The sequence below is a fragment of the Salvelinus alpinus genome, chromosome 11 (assembly GCF_045679555.1).
Source record: "Salvelinus alpinus chromosome 11, SLU_Salpinus.1, whole genome shotgun sequence".
NCBI classification, from domain to species: domain Eukaryota; kingdom Metazoa; phylum Chordata; class Actinopteri; order Salmoniformes; family Salmonidae; genus Salvelinus; species Salvelinus alpinus.
The window spans coordinates 50350825-50371981 of NC_092096.1; the positions used below are offsets into that span (position 1 = coordinate 50350825).

Consider the following 21157-nt stretch of genomic DNA (forward strand, 5'->3'; position numbering starts at 1 on the left):
ATCCAAATTGATGACGCGCAGGCCAGACAAAAAGTCAAAAAATTCCATTACAGTTCGTAGAAACATGTCAAACGATGTATAGAATCAATCTTTAGGATGTTTTTAACATAAATCTTCAATAATGTTTCAACCGGAGAATTCCTTTGTCTGTAGAAATGCGATGGAACGCAGCTAACTCTCACCGGGGCGCGCCTGAGTGAGCTCGTGGCACTCTGCCAGAGCCCTGACTCAAACAGCTCCCATTCCCCCCTCCCTCACAGTAGAAGCATCAAACAAGGTTCTAAAGACTGTTGGCATCTAGTGGAAGCCTGATGAAGTGCAATATGACCCCATAGACACTGTATATTGGATAGGCAAACCTACAAACCTCAGATTTCCCACTTCCTGGTTGGATTTTTTCTCAGGTTTTTGCCTGCCATATGAGTTCTGTTATACTCACAGACATCATTCAAACAGTTTTAGAAACTTCAGTTTTCTATCCAAATCTACTGATAATATGCATATCTTAGCTTCTGGGACTGAGTAGCAGGCAGTTTACTCTGGGCACCTTATTCATCCAAGCTACTCAATACTGCCCCCAGCCATAGGAAGTTTTAAGTAAAGTAATCGAGCTATCAGAATCAAATTCATAGTTTTTTCTTGGGTAAGGCCTATTCCCAGATTTTACAGAAATCCTGGTTGGACAATTCCTGGAATCAGGAGGTTCCCGGAATCAGGAGGGAATAAGAAGACATTCCAGAAATCCTCCAATCCTCCAATTTCCAGAAAAGGTGGGAATTTTGTGAAAACTAGCATAATTTTTTCAACCCTAGAATGGATGGTAAACATGAATACATTACCTCCATTCAAAAGCATACATAGCATTAACCTATTTCCTCAAGTGACCCATTGGCATGCCAATCAGACAGGGTAGTGTAGGTAGGATTCATTTGGAGACAGTATAGTACTATAGGGTTCATTTGGAGGCATTATAGTACTATTGGGTTAATTTGGAGACGTTTGTCCTTATGATTCCTTAGGCCTATAGTGTGGATCAGAAAAGCCCTTGTTCATAACGGAGATAACAATAGAATAGAATAGACGTAGCTAAATGGAGCTAAATTAAATTGTACGATAACAACGCATCAAGAGCCCAAAGCACATGACCAACCAATCTGATTGCGGTCCCTTAACATTGACCCTGAACTTCTCGTAGAGACAGAGCGAGTGATAGATTTAAACATGACTCGGCAGAGTTGACATTCTTGCGTGTGTGTCTATGCGTGTGTCGTCAACTCAAAATTATGAACTAGTTCACACAATCGTGTCAGCCGGAGGTGTCACTCACAGTGACTTCCTAGTTATCGTCGCTACAGTTACTGTCTTAGCCATCCTCCATTGTGTGCACTAGTGGAAGCTTAGGGGTTCAAACGGTATTTGAAATCTTTCCTGGAATGGCAACTCTGCCAGGGTTGGAGTTTGCACTTCGGGATTTTTGTGGACTATTCCATTGGTTCCATTTGTGCCATCAAGCTCAATCGAGCACAGATAAAGTTATTTTATCTTTCTAATACTATTCGAACCCAGATCTGGCTTAGGGAAGGAAGACCTTAGGTCCTGAGGCTGAAGATATATTTAGCTTTAAAGCCACTAATCGTTTAACTGTAGCTGGTCCTTGGCAGAGAATGGCCCCTAGGCTCTAAGCCCCAACACACCAGCTGCCCAGGCCTCTATCCCAAATGGCACCCTATTCCCTATATAGTGCACTACTTTTGACCAGGCCCCATTGAGCTCTGGTCAAAAGTAGTGCAATATATAGGGAATAGGGTGCCATTTGGGATGCATCCCAGACCTTCCACCCTTCTCCTTTCCTCCTTCCCTCCCTCACAATAAGCATCTGTGGAGGAGGAAAAGGTGCCATGTGGGTGGAGATAATGATCACTCAGATCTGTAAGGCTAATCTGAATGCCTCAAGTGTTTCTTTCTTTACCCTGGTCCCCACCAGTGAACTAGTAAACTATCTGTGATTGATTGTATTTATGAGAGTCATGAGAGCTGTTGTTTGACAGGTTGTAAGACTTCAGATAGGCCCATAGACAACCGATATGTTGGTATCTACTGAACCTTCTTACACAATTATGAATATAGAGTGCATAAGCTCGCTATAGGTTGCAAGTGTTTTCCCAGCAAATTGCCCTCCATCTGTTAGGGATGGCCAAAACGTAACTAGAAACACTGAGATAGTGTGCAAACAAGTAGGGGTTTCATTCTCCAAATTTGCAAAAATACAAATTACTACTAGAGAAAATAAACCAAAAAGTGCTTTAAAATAGACTAAATGGATAATTGAATTTCAATAAAAAATGTCCATAATGACTGTCATATAAAGTTTCAACTTTAAAAAAAGATTTATGCCTGCCTGTTTCTGCCTGACTGCCTGTCTGTCCTTCTGTCTGTCTATCTGTCTGTTTCTCTCTGTGTGTGTGTGTGTGTGTGTGTGTGTGTGTGTGTGTGTGTGTGTGTGTGTGTGTGTGTGTGTGTGTGTGTGTGTGTGTGTGTGTGTGTGTGTGTGTGTGTGTGTGTGTGTGTGTGTGTGTGTGTACTGTAGTGTAGTGTGGCTCACAGGCTGAGGAGAGTACAAGAGACAGTACAGGACAGGGTGGAAGGTTAACAGATTGTGACATTTTCAGTAGGGCAGAGAGATCGACCGAGAGAAAGAGAAAAACTGTGAGAGAGAGCTAGGGAGAGAGAGAGAGAGAGAGAGAGAGAGAGAGAGAGGGATCTAATTCATCTAATTATATTCCAAACCAGTGTTCTAGAGTTCCATCTCGAGCTGAAAACACACTTAATCACCTAATCATAAAGCCTTTGATGAGTTCAATGAGGTGTGTTAGTCTTGTCCTGGGGCAGCAGGGGTGATTTACACTAATCTAAACCATGTCTCAGCACTGAAGGGTCAGTCAGTATCCTTACTACTACAGACCAGATGTAGGCTACACTCTATTGGAAGCAGGGGAGTGGTTGTAGAGACTCTTTGACAGAGAAATGAATGTGTATCGATCTATTCAATGTCTATAAGGTGGCCAGAGAGAGTATCATGTGATAGATTAACAGCCTAGCTAGCGACTGAAGTGGTATCCCAAAGGGGACCACTACTTTTGACTATATGTTCATGTATCATCACTCAACGTTCACCCCTCCATATACCATGTCAGACAGTCTCTAGGAGTTATATTTCTATAGCTAGAGATATTTATCACTATTAGCTATAAAAAATATTTCTATGTCTATGACCATAACTAGTATCTCTATAATCCAGGCTGTATCACAACCGGCCGTGATTGGGAGTCCCATAGGGCGGCGCACAATTGGCCCAGCGTCATCCGGGTTTGGCCGGTGTAGGGAATTTGTTCTGAACTGACTTGACTAGTTAAGTAAGGTTACTTTTTTTATTTTTTTTATTATGAAAAAGCACTGTTGAGAGCCACTGGTGGAGGCGGAGCCAGGGCCAGTCTATTGATTTGACTGTTTAGGGCGCCTCGGTTCCAAGCCCCCACCCAGTATGAACATTATATAATGTAAACCACATGATACAATGCCTCATTGAACACATCAAATGGCTGTCAGATACTTCACAAAAATATTGATGTTTTTTCTGCTGGCAAATGTCAACCAATGTCATTGCCTAAATGCATTAAATATATATATATATATATATATTGCTGAAAGAGCCTACTTCAGTGTGTTTATAACTGTTTAATAAACTAGTAATAACATTAGTACTAAAATGGAGACTATTTGACGTGGTTGATAGAGTGAAATTGAATTAGGTTTATGTTCAACATAAAGAAAGTTTATCAATTGCAATAAAAATGGTTGACATTCCAATTTAGTTACACATAGGCCTACTTTACAGTGTAAAACAGCTGCTTTGTTTAAAATGGCCTAAATCAAATCAGTACTCAAGGAGGAAGGAACAAAACAATATTGTGTGCATTCTTGTCCAACGAAAATGACACGGGTGAAGACCTGAGTTGTATCGTAACCATCCTATGCTATCACGAGAAGGCTAAATGTAAACATGTCAAAATGCTTACTTAAGCAGTTTACTGAGAACCTTCACCAGGGACCACAACAACACGTATACCTAGATATACTGAGCCATAGGATCAGCCTAAACTAGATTAGCCCAACTGATTGGTCAAAACCCTGGCCATAAGCTGTCTACTGCCCAGAACGAGTTCGAAAACGGGGGATAACCCCATATAGTCCCCCGTTGTCTTGTAGCCTAGTCAGTGACCGATCGATTCACCAATGTTTATCGACTACCTGATGTGATGCGTCTGAGCCTCAAATACTATAGTTATCATTGTTAAAAACCCAATTATACAAGACTTAGTGATGTTTATATAGTTAACTAATACAACTGTATGACTTAGTTGGTATGGCAAGGGGCTTGCAACGCCAGGGTTTTGGGTTCGATTCCCACGGGGGACCAGTACGAAAATGAATCCAACAAAATACGACTGTTTAGTGCAAAGTAGCTAGCTAGCCCGCTTATGGAGAGTTAGCTGAATAGTTTCTCGTGTGAACGTGATGTGTTTTCTAAAAAAAAATCTCCCAAAAGTTATTATTAGCGACGTGAATTACCAGTCTGTCCATTGTGGATCCACATGGCTAGCAAGATCTGTGCAAAAGTTCATATCAATATTTTTCCAACCATAATTCATAAAGTATGCACCATTGTTATGCAGACACTTTACTCACCCGATAGGTCGTTAAGTGGAATTTTCTTGACAATGTCTGGACGAGGATTTTCCTCGATATTGCCAACCCTTTCTATGAAATAATCTTTACTTCTTAAACTAGCTAACGGCCAGTATACCGCTAACTCATCTCAAGTCTAGCGAGTTCGTACCTAGTACTCACACTTCCAAGAACTACAAGGAACAACCGCGAATGTGTTCATAAAGTTCGCTAAACGTGTATCCTAACGTTAACATCTGAAAATCCAATAGATTTCAACCAGACAGCATATTTTCTTGTAGAGTGCACTGCTTCTGAAGTCCTCTCTCCTCAGCAGCCTACTTGCTCTAACAATCAACCCTTCCCCCACTCTCCTCCTCTTATCCCTCCCTCTCTCCCTCTATACCAGACCAGTCTGTCACTGCTGCCTGCTTCCCTTCTCTCTACTTCACAAGTAGGCTGTGACCATAGAGTGTGTTTGAGTGAGAGTGCGTGTGTGTGTGCGTGTGAAGTCATCAGTCATGCAAGCTCGCGTGCTGTATCTTTATTTGTGAGATATTTAACATTATGAAAGAGCTGGCCGAGGTCAAAAAGCTACCTTTCTCTCCTATAAAATCAAACTTTTAAAATATTTATTTAGTAGGGGCCTAAGTCAATGGAGTGATATAGTCCTTAAAGTAAAGGCTATCTGTTTAATTCAAACAATAATGGCAACTCTGGTGCTTGGCCAAAAATATTTAGGCTTAACAATTCAAAGCCTTGTAAAAACGTTTTTAAATGGATGTAGGCTAGACTAGAGAGACTCCATGCAGTCAGTCAAGAGAAGTTGGGCACAAGTCAGCATCCAAGCTCTTGTGTCATGGTCTATCTGTCCCTGTTCCTCTTCCTCCAACCCCCATCTGTTCGCCAAGCATTATATTCCGCAGAAAACAAACGCTCCATTCATACATGCTCCTCTCGCGCTGGCGCAGGAGAATGAAACCATGAGCCCCACATGAGAACAAACTTTCTGGGCCCGAATGAATGAGCAACCTGGACTCATGGGTAGACGTAACATAGTAAATGTAAATCCAAAAACACTCTAATTATGAATGTTACGTTACGTTTCGTATGTTATGTATTCATTTGTGGATGTCCATCATCGATTTCAAATAATATATTACGAATTTGCAAAATGTATGATACGTTACAAGATACAATTTGTTGTGGGTAACATTAACTGGGTGGCTAAGGGTAACGTTAGCTAGGTGGCTAATGTTAGCTAGGCTAGGGGGTAGGGGTTAAAGCAACCTGGTTTCAGAACATCTCATATTATTCTGTATGTAAATCCGAGACACTCCATTTAGTATGATATGTTACGGCCGTATCGGCACTTCTAATTTTTTGTTAATGTAATTCATGAAAGCACCCTTTTAAATATGATCAATCAATTAAAAAACAACATGTCAGCCATTATCGGAATGATCCTTCAGTGCATGTCTGTGGTGCTGCTTGTGTGCCAGTGAGAGTGGGCCATTGCCCAAGGAGAGAGAGAGCAACATTTCAGCAGCAAGTATAAAATAATGACAGACTAACTAACTAGATCACCAATTCAAAACATAACTTGTAGCAGTTATCGCGCTAGTTAACTATAGTTAACCAATAATTAATTTTGTTGTTGCCTTTCCACTGTAGAGTCTAAATAAATCTGCACTGTTGGGAAGCTGGGATTCCCCTCTATTAAACAGTGGCCATGTAATTGCGACAACGTAAAAAAATATTCTAAGAATAGCCTAATTGACATAAGTATCAGACCCTTTGCAATGAGACTCAAAATTGAACTCAGGTGCATCCTGTTTCCATTGATCATCCTTGGGATGTTTCTACAACTTGATTGGAGGCCACCGCTGGTAGATTCAATTGATTGGACATGATTTGGTGTCACGCCCTGATCTGTTTCACCTGTCCTTGTGATTGTCTCCACCCTCTCCAGGTGTCGCTTATTTTCCCTGGTGTATTTATCCCTGTGTTTCCTGTCTCTCTGTGCCAGTTCGTCTTGTATGTTCAAGTCAAACAGCGTGTTTTTCCTGTGCGCCTGCTTTCCTATTCTCTTTTACTAGTCCTCCCGGTTTTGACCGTTGCTTGTTTTTCTGGACTCCATTCCTGCCTGCCACGACCATTTTCTTGACTACCGCTTTTGGATTGTTAATAAACATCTTGGACTCTAACCATCTGCCTCCTGTGTCTGCATCTGGGTCTCGCCTTGTGCCCTTATAATTTGGGAAGGCACACACCTGTCTATATGAGGTCCCACAGTTGACAGTAGAGGTTTACCGATTAATCGGCATGGCCGATTTTTAAATTAGGGCCGATTTCAAGTTTTCATAACAATCGGTAATCGGCCTTTTTGTATTCCGATTATGGCTGATTACATTGCAATCCATGAGGAAACTGCGTGGCAGGCTGACCACCTGTTACGCGAGTGCAGCGTCAAAAGGATCTTGTGGCTGCAATGAGCCAAGGTAAGTTGCTAGTTAGCATTAAACTTAAAACAATCAATCTTCACAATCACTAGTTAACTACACATGGTTGATATTACTAGGTTAACTAGCTTGTCCTGTGTTGCATATAATCAATGCGGTGCCTGTTAATTTATCATCGAATCACAGCCTGCTTCAACCTTGCCAAACGGGTGATTTAACAAAAGCGCAATCGTGAAAAGCACATTCGTTGCACTAATGTACCTAACCATAATCATCAATGCCTTTCTTAAAATCAATACACAGAAGTATATTTTTTAAAACCTGCATATTTAGTTAAAATAAATGCATGTTAGCAGGCAATATTAGCTAGAGAAATTTTGTCACTTCTCTAGTGTTCAGTGCAAGCAGAGTCAGGGTATATGCAACAGTTTGGGCCACCTGACTCGGTGCAAACTGTTTCTTCCTAACAAAGACCATGATTAATTTACCAGAATTGTACATAATTATGACATAACATTGACGGTTGTGCAATGTAAGAGCAATATTTAGACTTAGACTTAGGGTTGCCACCCATTCGACAAAATACGGAATGGTTCTGTATTTCACTGACAGAATAAACGTTTTGTTTTTAAATGATAGTTTCTGGATTTGACCATATTACTGACAAAATATGTGTGTTTATTATAATAAAGTCTATGATTTGATAGAGCAGTCTGACTGAGCGGTGGTAGGCAGCAGCAGGCTCGTAAGCATTCATTCAAACAGCACTTTACTGCGTTTGCAAGCAGCTTTTAGCAATGCAACTCCTGAGATTAGGCTGGCAATACTAAAGTGCCTATAACAACATCCAATAGTCAAAGGTATATAAAATACAAATGGTATAGAGAGAAATAGTCAACGCGTCATAATTCCTATAACTACAACCTAAAACTTCTTAACTGGGAATATTGAAGAATTGGGAATGTTGAAGAACAAGCTTTCATATGTTCTCATGTTCTGAGCAAGGAACTTAAACGTTAGCTTTTTTACATGGCACATATTGCACTTTTACTTTTTTCTCCAACACTGTGTTTTTGCATTATTTAAACCAAATTGAACATGTTTCATTATTTATTTGAGACTAAATAGAATGTATTTATATATTATATTAAGTTAAAATAAAAGGGTTCATTGTTCATTCAGTATTGTTGTAATTGTCATTATTACAAATATATATAAAAATCGGTATCGGCTTTTTTTGGTCCTCCAAAAATCGGTATAGGCGTTGAAAAATCATAATCGGTCAACCTCTCGCTAACAGTGCATGTTAGAGCAAAAACCAAGCCATGAGGATGAAGGAATTATCCGTAGAGCTCCAAGACATGATTGTGTCGAGGCATAGATCTGGGGAAGGGAAGCAAGACATTTCTGCAGCATTGAAGGTTCCCAAGAACACTGTGGCCTCCAGTGGCGTAAAGTCAAGTAGAAATAAGTAGAAATACTTTATTAAGTAGTTTTTTGGGAATCTGTACTTTACAATTTATATTTGACAACTTTTACTTAACTACGTTCCTAAAGAAAATAATGTACTTTTTACTCCCTACATTTTCCTTGACACCATAAAGTACTTGTTACATTTTGAATGCTTAAGTCACACACTTATTTTTTATTAATTTTTTATTTCACCTTTATTTAACCAGGTAGGCTAGTTGAGAACAAGTTCTCATTTGCAACTGCGACCTGGCCAAGATAAAGCATAGCAGTGTGAACAGACAACACAGAGTTACACATGGAGTAAACAATAAACAAGTCAATAACATGGTAGAAAAAAAGAGAATCTATATACAATGTGTGCAAAAGGCATGAGGAGGTAGGCAATAAATCGAATAATTACAATTTAGCAGATTAACACGAGTGATAAATCATCAGATGATCATGTGCAAGTAGAGATACTGGTGTGCAAAAGAGCAGAAAAGTAAATAAATAAAAGCAGTATGGGGGGTGAGGTAGGTAAATTGGGTGGGCTATATACCGATGGACTATGTACAGCTGCAGCGATCGGTTAGCTGCTCGGATAGCAGATGTTTAAAGTTGTTGAGGGAGATAAAAGTCTCCAACTTCAGAGATTTTTGCAATTCGTTCCAGTCGCAGGCAGTCGCACGCTTTTTGAGTTATCAAGAGAATATGTGGTCATTCCTGCCTCTGATCTGGTGGACTCACAAAACACAAATGCATAATTTGAAAATTATGTCTGAGTGTTGGAGTGTGCCCCTGAATATCCTTACATTTTAAAAACAAGAAAATGGTGCTGTCTGCTTTGCTTAATATAAGGAATTTGAAATTATTTTAACTTTAACTTTTGATACCGAAGTATATTTTATCAATGACATTTACTTTTCATACTTAGGTATATTTAGAACCAAATACTTTTAGACTTCTACTCAAGTAGTATTTTAATGGGAAACTTTCACTTTTACATGATTAACTTTCTATTAAGGTATCTACAGTTCAAGTCAGAAGTTTACCTACACAGCCAAATACATTAAACTCCGTTTTAAACAATTCCTGACATTTAATCCTACTCTCTTAGGTCAGTTAGGATCACCACTTTATTTTAAGAATGTGAAATGGCAGAATAATAGTAGAGAAAATGATTTATTTCAGCTTTTCTTTCATCACATTCCCAGTGGGTCAGAAGTTTACATATACTCAATTAGTATTTGGTAGTATTGCCTTTAAATTGTTGGGTCAAACGTTTCAGGTAGCCTTCCACAAGCTTCCCACAATAAGTTGGGTGGATTATGGCCCATTACTCCTGACAGAGCTGGTGTAACTGAATCAGGTTTGTAGCCCTCCATGCTCGCACACGCTTTCTGAGTTCGGCCCAAAAATGTTCTATAGGATGGGGGTCAGGGCTTTGTGATGGCCACTCCCATACCTTGACTTTGGTATCCTTAAGCCATTTTACCACAACTTTGAAAGTATGCTTGTGGTCATTGTCCATTTGGAAGACCCATTTGCGACCAAGCTTTAACTTCCTGACTGATGTCTTGAGATGTTGCTTCAATATATCCACATAATTTTCTTACCTCATGATGCCATCTATTTTGTGAAGTGCACCAGTCCCTCCTGCAGCAAAGCACCCCCACAACATGATGCTGCCACCCCCGTGCTTCACAGTTGGGATGGTGTTCTTCGGCTTGCAAGCCTCCCCCTTTTTCCTCCAAACATAACAATGGTCATTCTGGCCAAACAGTTCTATTTTTGTTTCATCAGACCAGAGGACATTTCTCCAAAAAGTACGATCTTTGTCCCCATGTGCAGTTGCAAACCGTAGTCTGGCTTTTTTATGCCGGTTTTGGAGCAGTGGCTTCTTCCTTGCTGAGCGGCCTTTCAGGTTATGTCGATATAGGACTCGTTTTACTGTGGATATAGATACTTTTGTACCTGTTTCCTCCAGCATCTTCACAAGGTCCTTTGATGTTGTTAAGGGATTGATTTGCACTTTTCGCACCAAAGTACGTTAATCTCTTGGAGACAGAATGCGTCTCCTTCCTGAGCGGTATGACGGCTGCGTGATGCCATGGTGTTTATACTTGCGTACCATTGTTTGTACAGATGGACATGGTACCTTCAGGAGTTTGGAAATTGCTCCCAAGGATGAACCAGACTTGTGGAGGTCTACAATTGTTTTTCTGAGGTCTTGGCTGATTTCTTTTGATTTTCCCATGATGTCAAGCAAAGAGGCACTGAGTTTGAAGGTAGGCCTTGAAATACATCCACAGATACACCTCCAATTTATTCAATGTCAATTAGCCTATCAGAAGCTTCTAAAGCCATGACATAATTTTCATGAATTTTCCAAGCTGTTTAAAGGCACAGTCAACTTAGTATATGTAAACTTCTGACACACTGGAATTGTGATACAGTGAATTATAAGTAAAATAATCTGTCTGTAAACAATTGTTGGAAAAATGACTTGTGTCATGCACAAAGTAGATGACCCAACCAACTTGCCAAAACTTTAGTTTGTTATCAAGAAATTTGTGGAGTGGTTGAGAAACGGGTTTAATGACTCCAACCTAAGTGTATGTAAACTTCCGACTTCAACTGTATACTTTTACTCAAGTATGACATTTGGGTACTTTTTCCACCACTGGTGGACATCATTATTAAATGGAAGAAGTTTGGAACCGCCAAGACTAGAGCTGTCCGCCCGGCCAAACTGAGTAATCGGGGGAGAAGGGTCTTGGTCAGGGAGGTGACCAAGAACCTGATGGTCACTCTAACAGAGCTCCAGAGTTTCTCTGTGGCGATGGGAGAACCTTCCAGAAAGACAGCCATCGCTACAGCACTCCACCGATCAGGCCTTTATGGTAGAGTGGCCAGATGGAAGCCACTCCTCTGTAAAAGGCACATGACAGCCCGCTTGGAGTTTGCCAAAAGTCACCTAAAGTACTCTGAGACCATGAGAAACAAGATTCTCTGGTCTGAAGAAACCGAGATTGAACTCTTTGCCCTGAATGCCAAGCGTCACGTCCAGAGAAAACATGGCACCATCCCACATCATCATGCAGGGACTGGGAGACTAGTCAGGATCAAGGGAAAGACGAATGGAACAAGTACAGAGAGATCCTTCATGAAAACCTGCTCCAGAGCGCTCAGGACCTCAGACTGGGGCAAAGGTTCACCTTCCAATAGGACAATGACCCTAAGCACACAGTCAAGACAATGCAGGAGTGGCTTCGGGACAAGGTTTTGATTGTCCTTGAGTGGCTCAGCCAATCGAACATCTCAGGACCCTGAAAATACATAATGGCGCCGGAGGAGATGGCTGCCGCTTTATGGTCTCCTAACCAATTGTGCTATTGTGTGGGGTTTTTTCGCGTTATTTGTAACTTATTTTGTACATAATGTTTCTGCCACTCTCTCTTATGACCGAAAAGAGCGTCTAGATATCAGGACAGCAATTACTCACCTCGCAAGGGAAGAAGATTTTTTTCTGTAACGAGTCGGACGAGAAGGATTTACTTCAGACAGCCGACAAGGCCCAAATCCCTGTGATTCGCATGAGAAAGAAATTGAGATATCGGGGATGTAAGTCAGGGTGACTTGTACGGATCCAATGGTGAGTAGGTAATCTGCCTCTACCATCTGTCATATTAGCCAATGTACAATCATTGGATAACAAAATAGAAGAGCTACGATCACGAATATCCTACCAACGGGACATTAAACTGTAATATCTTATGTTTCACCGAGTCGTGGCTGAACGACGACATGAATAGCATACAGCTGGCGGGTTTTACGCTGCATCGGCAAATTGAACAGCCACCTCCGGTAAGACAAGGGGTGGCGGTCTGTGTATATTTGTTAACAATAGCTGGTGCACAAAATCTAATAGTAAGGAAGTCCAAGGTTTTGCTCGCCTGAGGTAGAGTATCTCATGATAAGCTGTAGAACACACTATTCACCAGGAGAATGTATCTATATTTTTCATAGCTGTCTATTTACCACCACAAACCGATGCTAGCACTAAGTGAGCTGTATACGCACTCAATGAGCTGTACACAGCCATAAGCAAACAGGAAAACGCTCATCCAGAGGCGGCGCTCCTAGTGGCTGGGGACTTTAATGCAGGGAACCTTAAATCCATTTTACCTCATTTCTACCAGCATATTAAATGTGCAACCAGAGGGAAAAAACTCTAGACTACCTTTACTCCACACACAGAGACGTGTACAAAGCTCTCCCTCTGTCACGATCGTCTTGAGGATAATGAGTGGACCAAGGCGCAGCGTGTGAAAAATACATTCTCTTTATTAGAGATGAGTGAAACACGAAACGAACACTTAACACAAAACTAAACAAAACAACAAACGACCGTGAAGCTACAAACGTAAGTGCAATACAAAAGCTACAAACGTTCTACATAGACAATTACCCACAAACGCATAATGCCTATGGCTGCCTTAAATATGGCTCCCAATCAGAGACAAATGAAAGACAGCTGTCTCTGATTGAGAACCACTCAGGCAACCATAGACATACCTAGACACATTCACTAAACACAACCCCATACACTAAACCCAACACCCCCTTTACCATATAACCACCCAAGACGAGACAAAACACAAACATTCCCCATGTCACACCCTGACCTAACTAAAATAATAAAGAAAACAAAGAATACTAAGGCCAGGGCGTGACACCCTCGCCCTCCATTTGGCAAATCTGACCATAATTCTATCCTCCTGATTCCTGCTTCCAAGCTAAAACTAAAGCAGGAAGCACCAGTGACTCGGTCAATAAAGAAGTGGTCAGATGATGCAGATGATAAGCTATAGAACTGTTTTGCTAGCACAGACTGGAATATGTTCCGGGATTCTTCCGAGGAGTACACCACATCAGTCACTGGCTTCATCAATAAGTGCATAGATGATGTTGTCCCCACAGTGACTGTACGTACATACCCCAACCAGAAGCCATGGATTACAGGCAACATCCGCACTGAGCTAAAGGGTGGAGCTACTGATTTCAAGGAGAGGGACTCTAACCCGGAAGCTAATAATAAATCCCACCATGCCCTCCACCAACCATCAAACAGGCAAAGCATCAATACAGGACCGAGATTGAATCGTACTACACCAGCTCCGATGCTCGTCGGATGTGGCAGGGCTCGCAAACTATTACAAACAACAAAGGGAAGCCAAGCCGCGAGCTTCCCAGTGACACGAGACTACCAGACGAGCTAATTTACTTCTATGCTCACTTCGAGGCAAGTAGCACTGAAGCATGCATGAGGTCATCAGCTGTTCTGGACTGTGTGATCACGCTCTCCGTAGCCAATGTGAGTAAGACCTTTAAACAGGTCAACATTCACAAGTCCGCAGGGCCAGACGGATTACAAGGACATGTACTCCGAGCATGCGCTGACCAACTGGCAAGTGTCTTCACTGACATTTTAATCTGTCTCTGACTGAGTCTGTAATACCAACATGTTTCAATCGGACCACCATAGTCCCTGTCGCCAAGAACACTAAGGTAACCTGCCTAAATGACTACCGACCCGTAGCACTCACATCTGTAGCCATGAAGTGCTTTGTAAGGCTGGTCATGGCTCACATCAACACCATTATCCCAGAAACCCTAGACCCACTCCAATTTGCTTACCGCCCCAACAGATCCACAGATGACGCAATCTCTATTACACTCCACACTGCCCTTTCCCACCTGGACAAAAGGAACAACTATGTGAGAATGCTATTCATTGACTACAGCTCAGCGTTCAACACCATAGTGCCCTCAAAGCTTATCACAAAGCTAAGGACCCTGGGACTAAACATCTCCCTCTGCAACTGGATCCTGGACTTCCTGACGGGCCGCCCCCAGGTGGTAAGGGTAAGTAACAACACATCCGCCACGCTGATCCTCAACACGGGGGCCCCTCAGGGGTGAGTGCTCATTCCCCTCCTGTACTCCCTGTTCACTCATGACTGCATAGCCAGGCACGACTCCAACACCATCATTAAGTTTGCCGACGAAACAACAGTGGTAGGCCTGATCACCGACAACGATGAGACAGCCTATAGGGAGGAGGTCAGAGACCTGTCCATGTGGTGCCAGGATAACAACCTCTCCCTCAATGTGATCAAGACAAAGGAGATGATTGTGGACTACAGGAAAAGGAGGATCGAGCACACCCCCATTCTCATCGATGGGGCTGTAGTGGAGCAGGTTGAGAGCTTCAAGTTCCTTGGTGTCCACATCACCAACAAACTATCATGGTCCGAACACACCAAGACAGTTAGTGAATAGGACAAGGCTTGAGAGGATCTGCAGAGAAGAATGGCAGAAACTCCCCAAATACGGTGTGCCAAGCTTGTAGCGTCATACCCAAGAAGACTCGAGGCTATAATTTCTGCCAAAGGTGCTTCAACAAGTAAAGGTGTCTGAATACTTATGTAAATGTGATATTTCAGTATTTTATGTCTAATAAATTTGCTTAAATTTCTAAACCTGTTTTTGCTTTTTCATTATGGGGTATTATGTGTAGATTGATGAGGATAAAACAGTGGTAGAAAAATAACCAAATTGTCATACTTGAGTTAAAGTATAGATACCTTAATGGAAAGTTACTCAAGTAAAAGTGAAAGTCACCCAGTAAAATATTACTTGAGTAAAAGTCTAATAGTATTTGGTTTAAAATATACTTCAGTATCAAAAGTAAATATAATTGTTAAAATATACTTAAGTATAAAAAGTAAATGTATAAACAATTTTAAATTCCTTATATTAAGCAAAGCAGATGGCACCATTTTCTTGTTTTTCAAATTTATGGACAGCCCAGAGCATCCAACACTCAGACATTATTTACAAAAGATGCATTTGTGTTTAGTGAGTCCGCCAGACCATATGCAGTAGGGGTGACCATGTGTTATCCTGATAAGTGCGTTAATTTTTTTATTTTCCTGTTCTGCTAAGTATTCCAAATGTAATGAGTACTTTAAGTGCCTTAATCAAGGGCACAACTGCAGGAGGGGGAAGGTCTACATGGGATCAGACACAGTAGCTTCCCAGTATCAATAATGCTTACTTTTTCATGTAGGCTATAATAATAGCAATGAAACATGTGTTAAAAGTCATGGAGAAGTCATGGAACTTGGACAAAGACGGCTCCTGCACTTCTTCCATCCCAAGTCTAGCACTGACGGTATGTATTCATTTCTGGATGTCCATCACAGGGTATCAGGGTTTCCGGACATTTGACCGGCAACATCTTAATTTCCTGGACATTTGAGAAATTTAACGGACCCATAAGCATTGTGTGCCTGATTAGTGCGTCCACCCACCCTGCTCGGAATGAAAGAAATCACATTTAGAATATGGTAATTCATATTAACAGAACATGCAAGTCGTCTTGTTGGCTGAGCAAAAGTAAATGTGGACATTTAATCTTACATGTTCAAAGTGCACATCAGAAATCACTTTGAACATGTAAGATTAACTGTCCACATTTACTTTTGCTCAGCCAACAAGACGACTAATGAACAGCTAAAATCACTATCCTATGTCAATCTACTTGAAAGTAAGGTAAGACATGCCACATAATATGTATCCTGAACAAAAATATAAATGCAACATGTAAAGTGTTGGTCCCATGATGATTCATGAGCTGAAATAAAAGATCCCAGAAATGTTCCATACGCACAAAAAGCATATTTCTCTCAAATTTTGTGCACAAATTTGTTTACATCCCTGTTAGTGCGAATTTCTCCATTGGCAAGATAATCCATCCACCTGACAGGTGTGGCATATCAATAAGATGATTAAACAGCATGATCAATAAACACGTGCACCTTGTGCTGGGGATAATAAAAGGCAACTCTAAAATGTGCAGTTTTGTCACACAACAAAATTCCACAGATATCTCAAGTTTTGAGGGAGCAAGAAATTGGCATGCTGACTGCAGGAATGTCCACCAGAGCTGTTTCCAGATAATTTAATCTCCATTGCTCTACCATAACCCGCCTCCAACATAATTTTAGAGAATTTGTCAGTAAGTCCAACCGGCCTCACAACCGCAGACCACGTGTAACCATGCCAGCCCAGGACCTCCACATCTGGATTCTTCAGCTGCAGGATCGTCTGAGACCAGCCACCTGGACAGCTGATGAAACTGAGAAGTATTTCTGTCTGTAATAAAGCCATTTTGTGGGGAAAAACAAATTTTGATTGGCTGGGCCCGGCATCCAGTCATGTGAAATCCATAGATTAGGGCCTAATGAATTTATTTAAATTGACTGATTTCCTTATATGAACTGTAACTCAGTAAAATTGTAGAAATTGTTGCATATTGCATTAATATTTTTGTTCAGTATATTAAAACTTTCAGGTTTCAAACAATTAAGTATATGTTTTCAAAATGCATACTGCTCATTGCAAAGTGGTGTGTGACCCGTTGATGAAGCCTGCCTTCTGTTGCCGTTTGATGCCACGGATATCTCATACTTCCGACCTCAGTGCATTCAAGACAACTGGGAAAATAACGAGCTCCGACTGGGAAAAATCTTTTGAGCGGTCATCTAACTCGGAATTCCAACTCGGGAAGCTCCGACTTTCCGACTTTCCGACCTGAAGATCCCTGACATCATGATTTGACCTTGTATTTTTCAGAGTTCTCAGTTGTCTTGGTAGCATCACAAAATGCTGCAGGAGCAACTCTTGCACTGTCTGACAGATATTTCACTCAAAGGCTCTGTATTTGTATGCTGTACACGTGTGATAAATAAGAATATACATAACGAACATACTGTACACATGCAGAATTTTGCAAATTACCCTATAGACCAATAAGCATGACTAGTCAAATGTATTTATATTGACTGGTATTTCCATCAATGAATAGGCTAAAAAGCATTTTTTCAAAATGGGATTTTTACTTCTTCTTCCGGAGAACTGGCCGATGCCAATATTATTTATCGGCTTTTCTATCATTTTTTGGGGGACAAAAGACGGCTATTACCGGCTAATGGGAACCCTGGTCCATCATCCATTTCTTTTGTTATGAATTGCAATGTGTACATTATGTTAGGAATTGCAATTTGTACAATATGTTAGGAAGCTTGAAAACATACAATGTGTTACAAATTTTCTAAACGTATCATACGTTACAAATTCCAATTTGTTGGTGCTAATGTTAGCTAGGTGGCTAGTTGGCTAATGCTAACATTAGCTAGGCTAGGGGTTAAGATTAGAGTTAGGGGAAGGCTTAGCTAAATTGGGTTAGGAGAAGGGTTAGTTAACATGCTAAGTAGATGCAAAGTACTTCCAAACATGTAAATATTTGAAAAGTTGATAATTAGCTAAAATTGCCAGTGATGAGATTCGAACACACAACCATCCACCCATCCATCCTGACCAACCACCCTCCATTTGTTTTTTCCTTAAGTAACCTTCTGTCTTATGTACAGTTGAAGTCAGAAGATTAAATACACTTAGGTTGGGGTCATTAAACCTTGTTTTTCAACCACTCCACAAATGTCTTGATAACAAACTATAGTTTTGGCAAGTTGGTTAGGACATCTACTTTGTGCATGACACAAGTCATTTTTCCAACAATTGTTTACAGACAGATTATTTCACTTATAATTCACTGTATCACAGTTCCAGTGTGTCAGAAGTTTACATACACTAAGTTGACTGGGCCTTTAAACAGCTTGGAAAATTCCAGAAAATTATGTAATGGCTTTAGAAGCTTCTGATAGGCTAATTGACATTGTTTGAGTCAATTGGAGGTGTACCTGTGGATGTATTTCAAGGCCTACCTTCAAACTCAGTGGCTCTTTGCTTGACATCATGGGAAAATCAAAAGGAATCAGCCAAGACCTCAGAAAAACAATTGTAGACCTCCACAAGTCTGGTTCATCCTTGGGAGCAATTTCCAAACGCCTGAAGGTACCACGTTCATCTGTACAAACAATAGTACGCAAGTATAAACACCATGGCACCACGCAGCCGTCATACCGCTCAGCAAGGAGCGGGTTCTGTCTCCTAGAGAAGAACGTACTTTGGTGCGAAAAGTGCAAATCAATCCCAGTACTACAGCAAAGGACCTTGTGAAGATGCTGGAGGAAACAGGTACAAAGTATCTATATCCACAGTAAAACGAGTCCTATATCGACATAACCTGAAAGGCCACTCAGCAAGGAAGAAGCCACTGCTCCAAAACCGCCATTAAAAAGCCAGACTACGGTTTGCAACTGCACATGGGGACAAAGATCATACTTTTTGGAGAAATGTCCTCTGGTCTGATGAAACAAAAATAGAACTGTTTGGCCATAATGACCATCGTTATGTTTGGAGGGAAAAGGGGGAGGCTTGCAAGCCGAAGAACACCATCCCAACCGTGAAGCACGGGGGTGGCAGCATCATGTTGTGGGGGTGTTTTGCTGCAGGAGGGACTGGTGCACTTCACAAAATAGATGGCATCATGAGGGAGGAGAATTATGTGGACATATATTGAAGCAACATCTCAAGACATCAGTCAGGAAGTTAAAGCTTGGTCGCAAATGGGTCTTCCAAATTGACAATGACCCCAAGCATACTTCCAAAGTTGTGGCAAAATGGTTTAAGGCCATCACAAAGCCCTGACATCAATCCTATAGAAAGTTTGTGGGCAGAACTGAAAAGGTGTGTGTGAGCAAGGAGTCCTACAAAACTGATTCCGTTACACCAGCTCTGTCAGGAGGAATGGGCCATAATTCACCCAACTTATTGTGGGAAGCTTGTGGAAGGCTACCCGAAACATTTGACCCAAGTTAAACAATTTAAAGGTAATGCTACCAAATACTAATTGAGTGTATGTAAACTTCTGACCCACTGGGAGTGTGATGAAAGAAGTGAAAGCTGAAATAAATCATTCTCTCTAATATTATTCTGCCATTTCACATTCTTAAAATAAAGTGGTGATCCTAACTGACCTAAGACAGGGAATTTTTACTAGGATTAAATGTCAGGAACTGTGAAAAACTGAGTTTAAATGTAGTTGGCTAAGGTGTATGTAAACTTCCGACTTCAACTGTACCTCTCAGTCAAATCAAATCAAGTTTAATTTGTTACATGTGCCGAATGCAACAGGTCTAGACTTTACCATGAAATTCTTACTTGCTTACAAGCCCTTTCCCAAAAATGCTGAGTTAAACAGTAAAAATTATTTCAAATGAATAGAGGTTAAAGTGACCAGGCAATCAGGATAGATAAGAGTAGCAGCAGCATATCTGAAGAGTGTTAAAGTGTGTCTATGTGTGAGTGTGTGTGTGTGTCATCAATATGTGTTTGTGTGTGTGAGCGTATGCCATGTGTGTGTGTGTGTGTGTGTGTGTGTGTGTGTGTGTGTGTGTGTGTGTGTGTGTGTGTGTGTGTGTGTGTGTGTGTGTGTGTGTGTGTGTGTGTGTGTGTGTGTGTGTGTGTGTGTGTGTGTGGACGTGTTTAACTATTCTTGTGGGGACCAGAAGTCCCTACAAGAATAGTAAACAAAGTAAAAATTGACCAACTGGGGACATTTTGTTAGTCCCCACAAGGTCAAATGCTATTTATAGGGGGTTTAGGGTTAAGGTTAGAATTAGTGTTAGGGTTAGAATTAAGTTAAATATTAAGGTTAGGAGCTAGGGTTAGTTGTAGGGTTAGGGTTAGGAGCTAGGGTTAGGTTAAGGGTTAGGATAAAGTTTAGGTTTTTGGGTTAGTGTTAGGGTTAAGGTTAGGGTTAGGGTTAGGGTAAGAGTACGGGTTAGGATTAGGGTTAGGTTTAGGGTTAGGGGTTAGGGAAAATAGGATTTTGAATGGGACTGAATTGTATGTCCCCACAAGGTTAGCTGTACAAGACTCTGTCAACACACTGTGTGTGTGTGTGTGTGTGTGTGTGTGTGTGTGTGTGTGTGTGTGTGTGTGTGTGTGTGTGTGTGTGTGTGTGTGTGTGTGTGTGTGTGTGTGTGTGTGTGTGTGTGTGTGTGTGTGTGTGTGTGTGTGTGTGTGTGTGTGTGTGTGTGAGAATGTGAGAATGTGTGTGTTGGATAGTGGAGGCTGGTGGGAGGAGCTATAGCCTCCACTGGTGTTAGAGTGTCAGTGTAGTATGTGTAGAATTTTGGGGTAGAGTCCAGTGAATGTGCATAGAGCCAGTGCAAGAATTGTGCATTTGGAAAGTATTCAGACCCCTTGAGTTTTTCCACATTTTGTTACGCTACAGCCTTCTCCTAAAATAATCAATTTACACACAATACTCCATAATGTCAAAGCTAAAACAGATTTTTAGAAGTGTTTTCAAATGTATATTTAAAAAAAACTTTATCACATTTACATAAGTATTCAGACCATTTACTCAGTACTTTGTTGAAGCACTTTTGGCACCGTTTACAGCCTTGAGTCTTCTTGGGTATGACGCTACAAGCTTGGCACACCTGTATTTGGTGAGTTTCTCCCATTCTACTCTGCAG

General features: G+C 41.1%; 1 protein-coding gene across 1 annotated transcript in view; it reads right to left on the reverse strand.

The window, feature by feature from the left end:
* The window catches only part of LOC139534314 (galactose-3-O-sulfotransferase 2-like), a 54107-nt gene extending 49021 nt beyond the window's left edge, over window positions 1–5086 (reverse strand). The window contains exon 1 of the mRNA XM_071333366.1: window positions 4747–5086. The gene's annotated coding sequence lies outside the window, so the exon portion shown is untranslated. The remainder of the gene's footprint in view (window positions 1–4746) is intronic.
* Between the last annotated feature and the right edge of the window lie 16071 nt (window positions 5087–21157).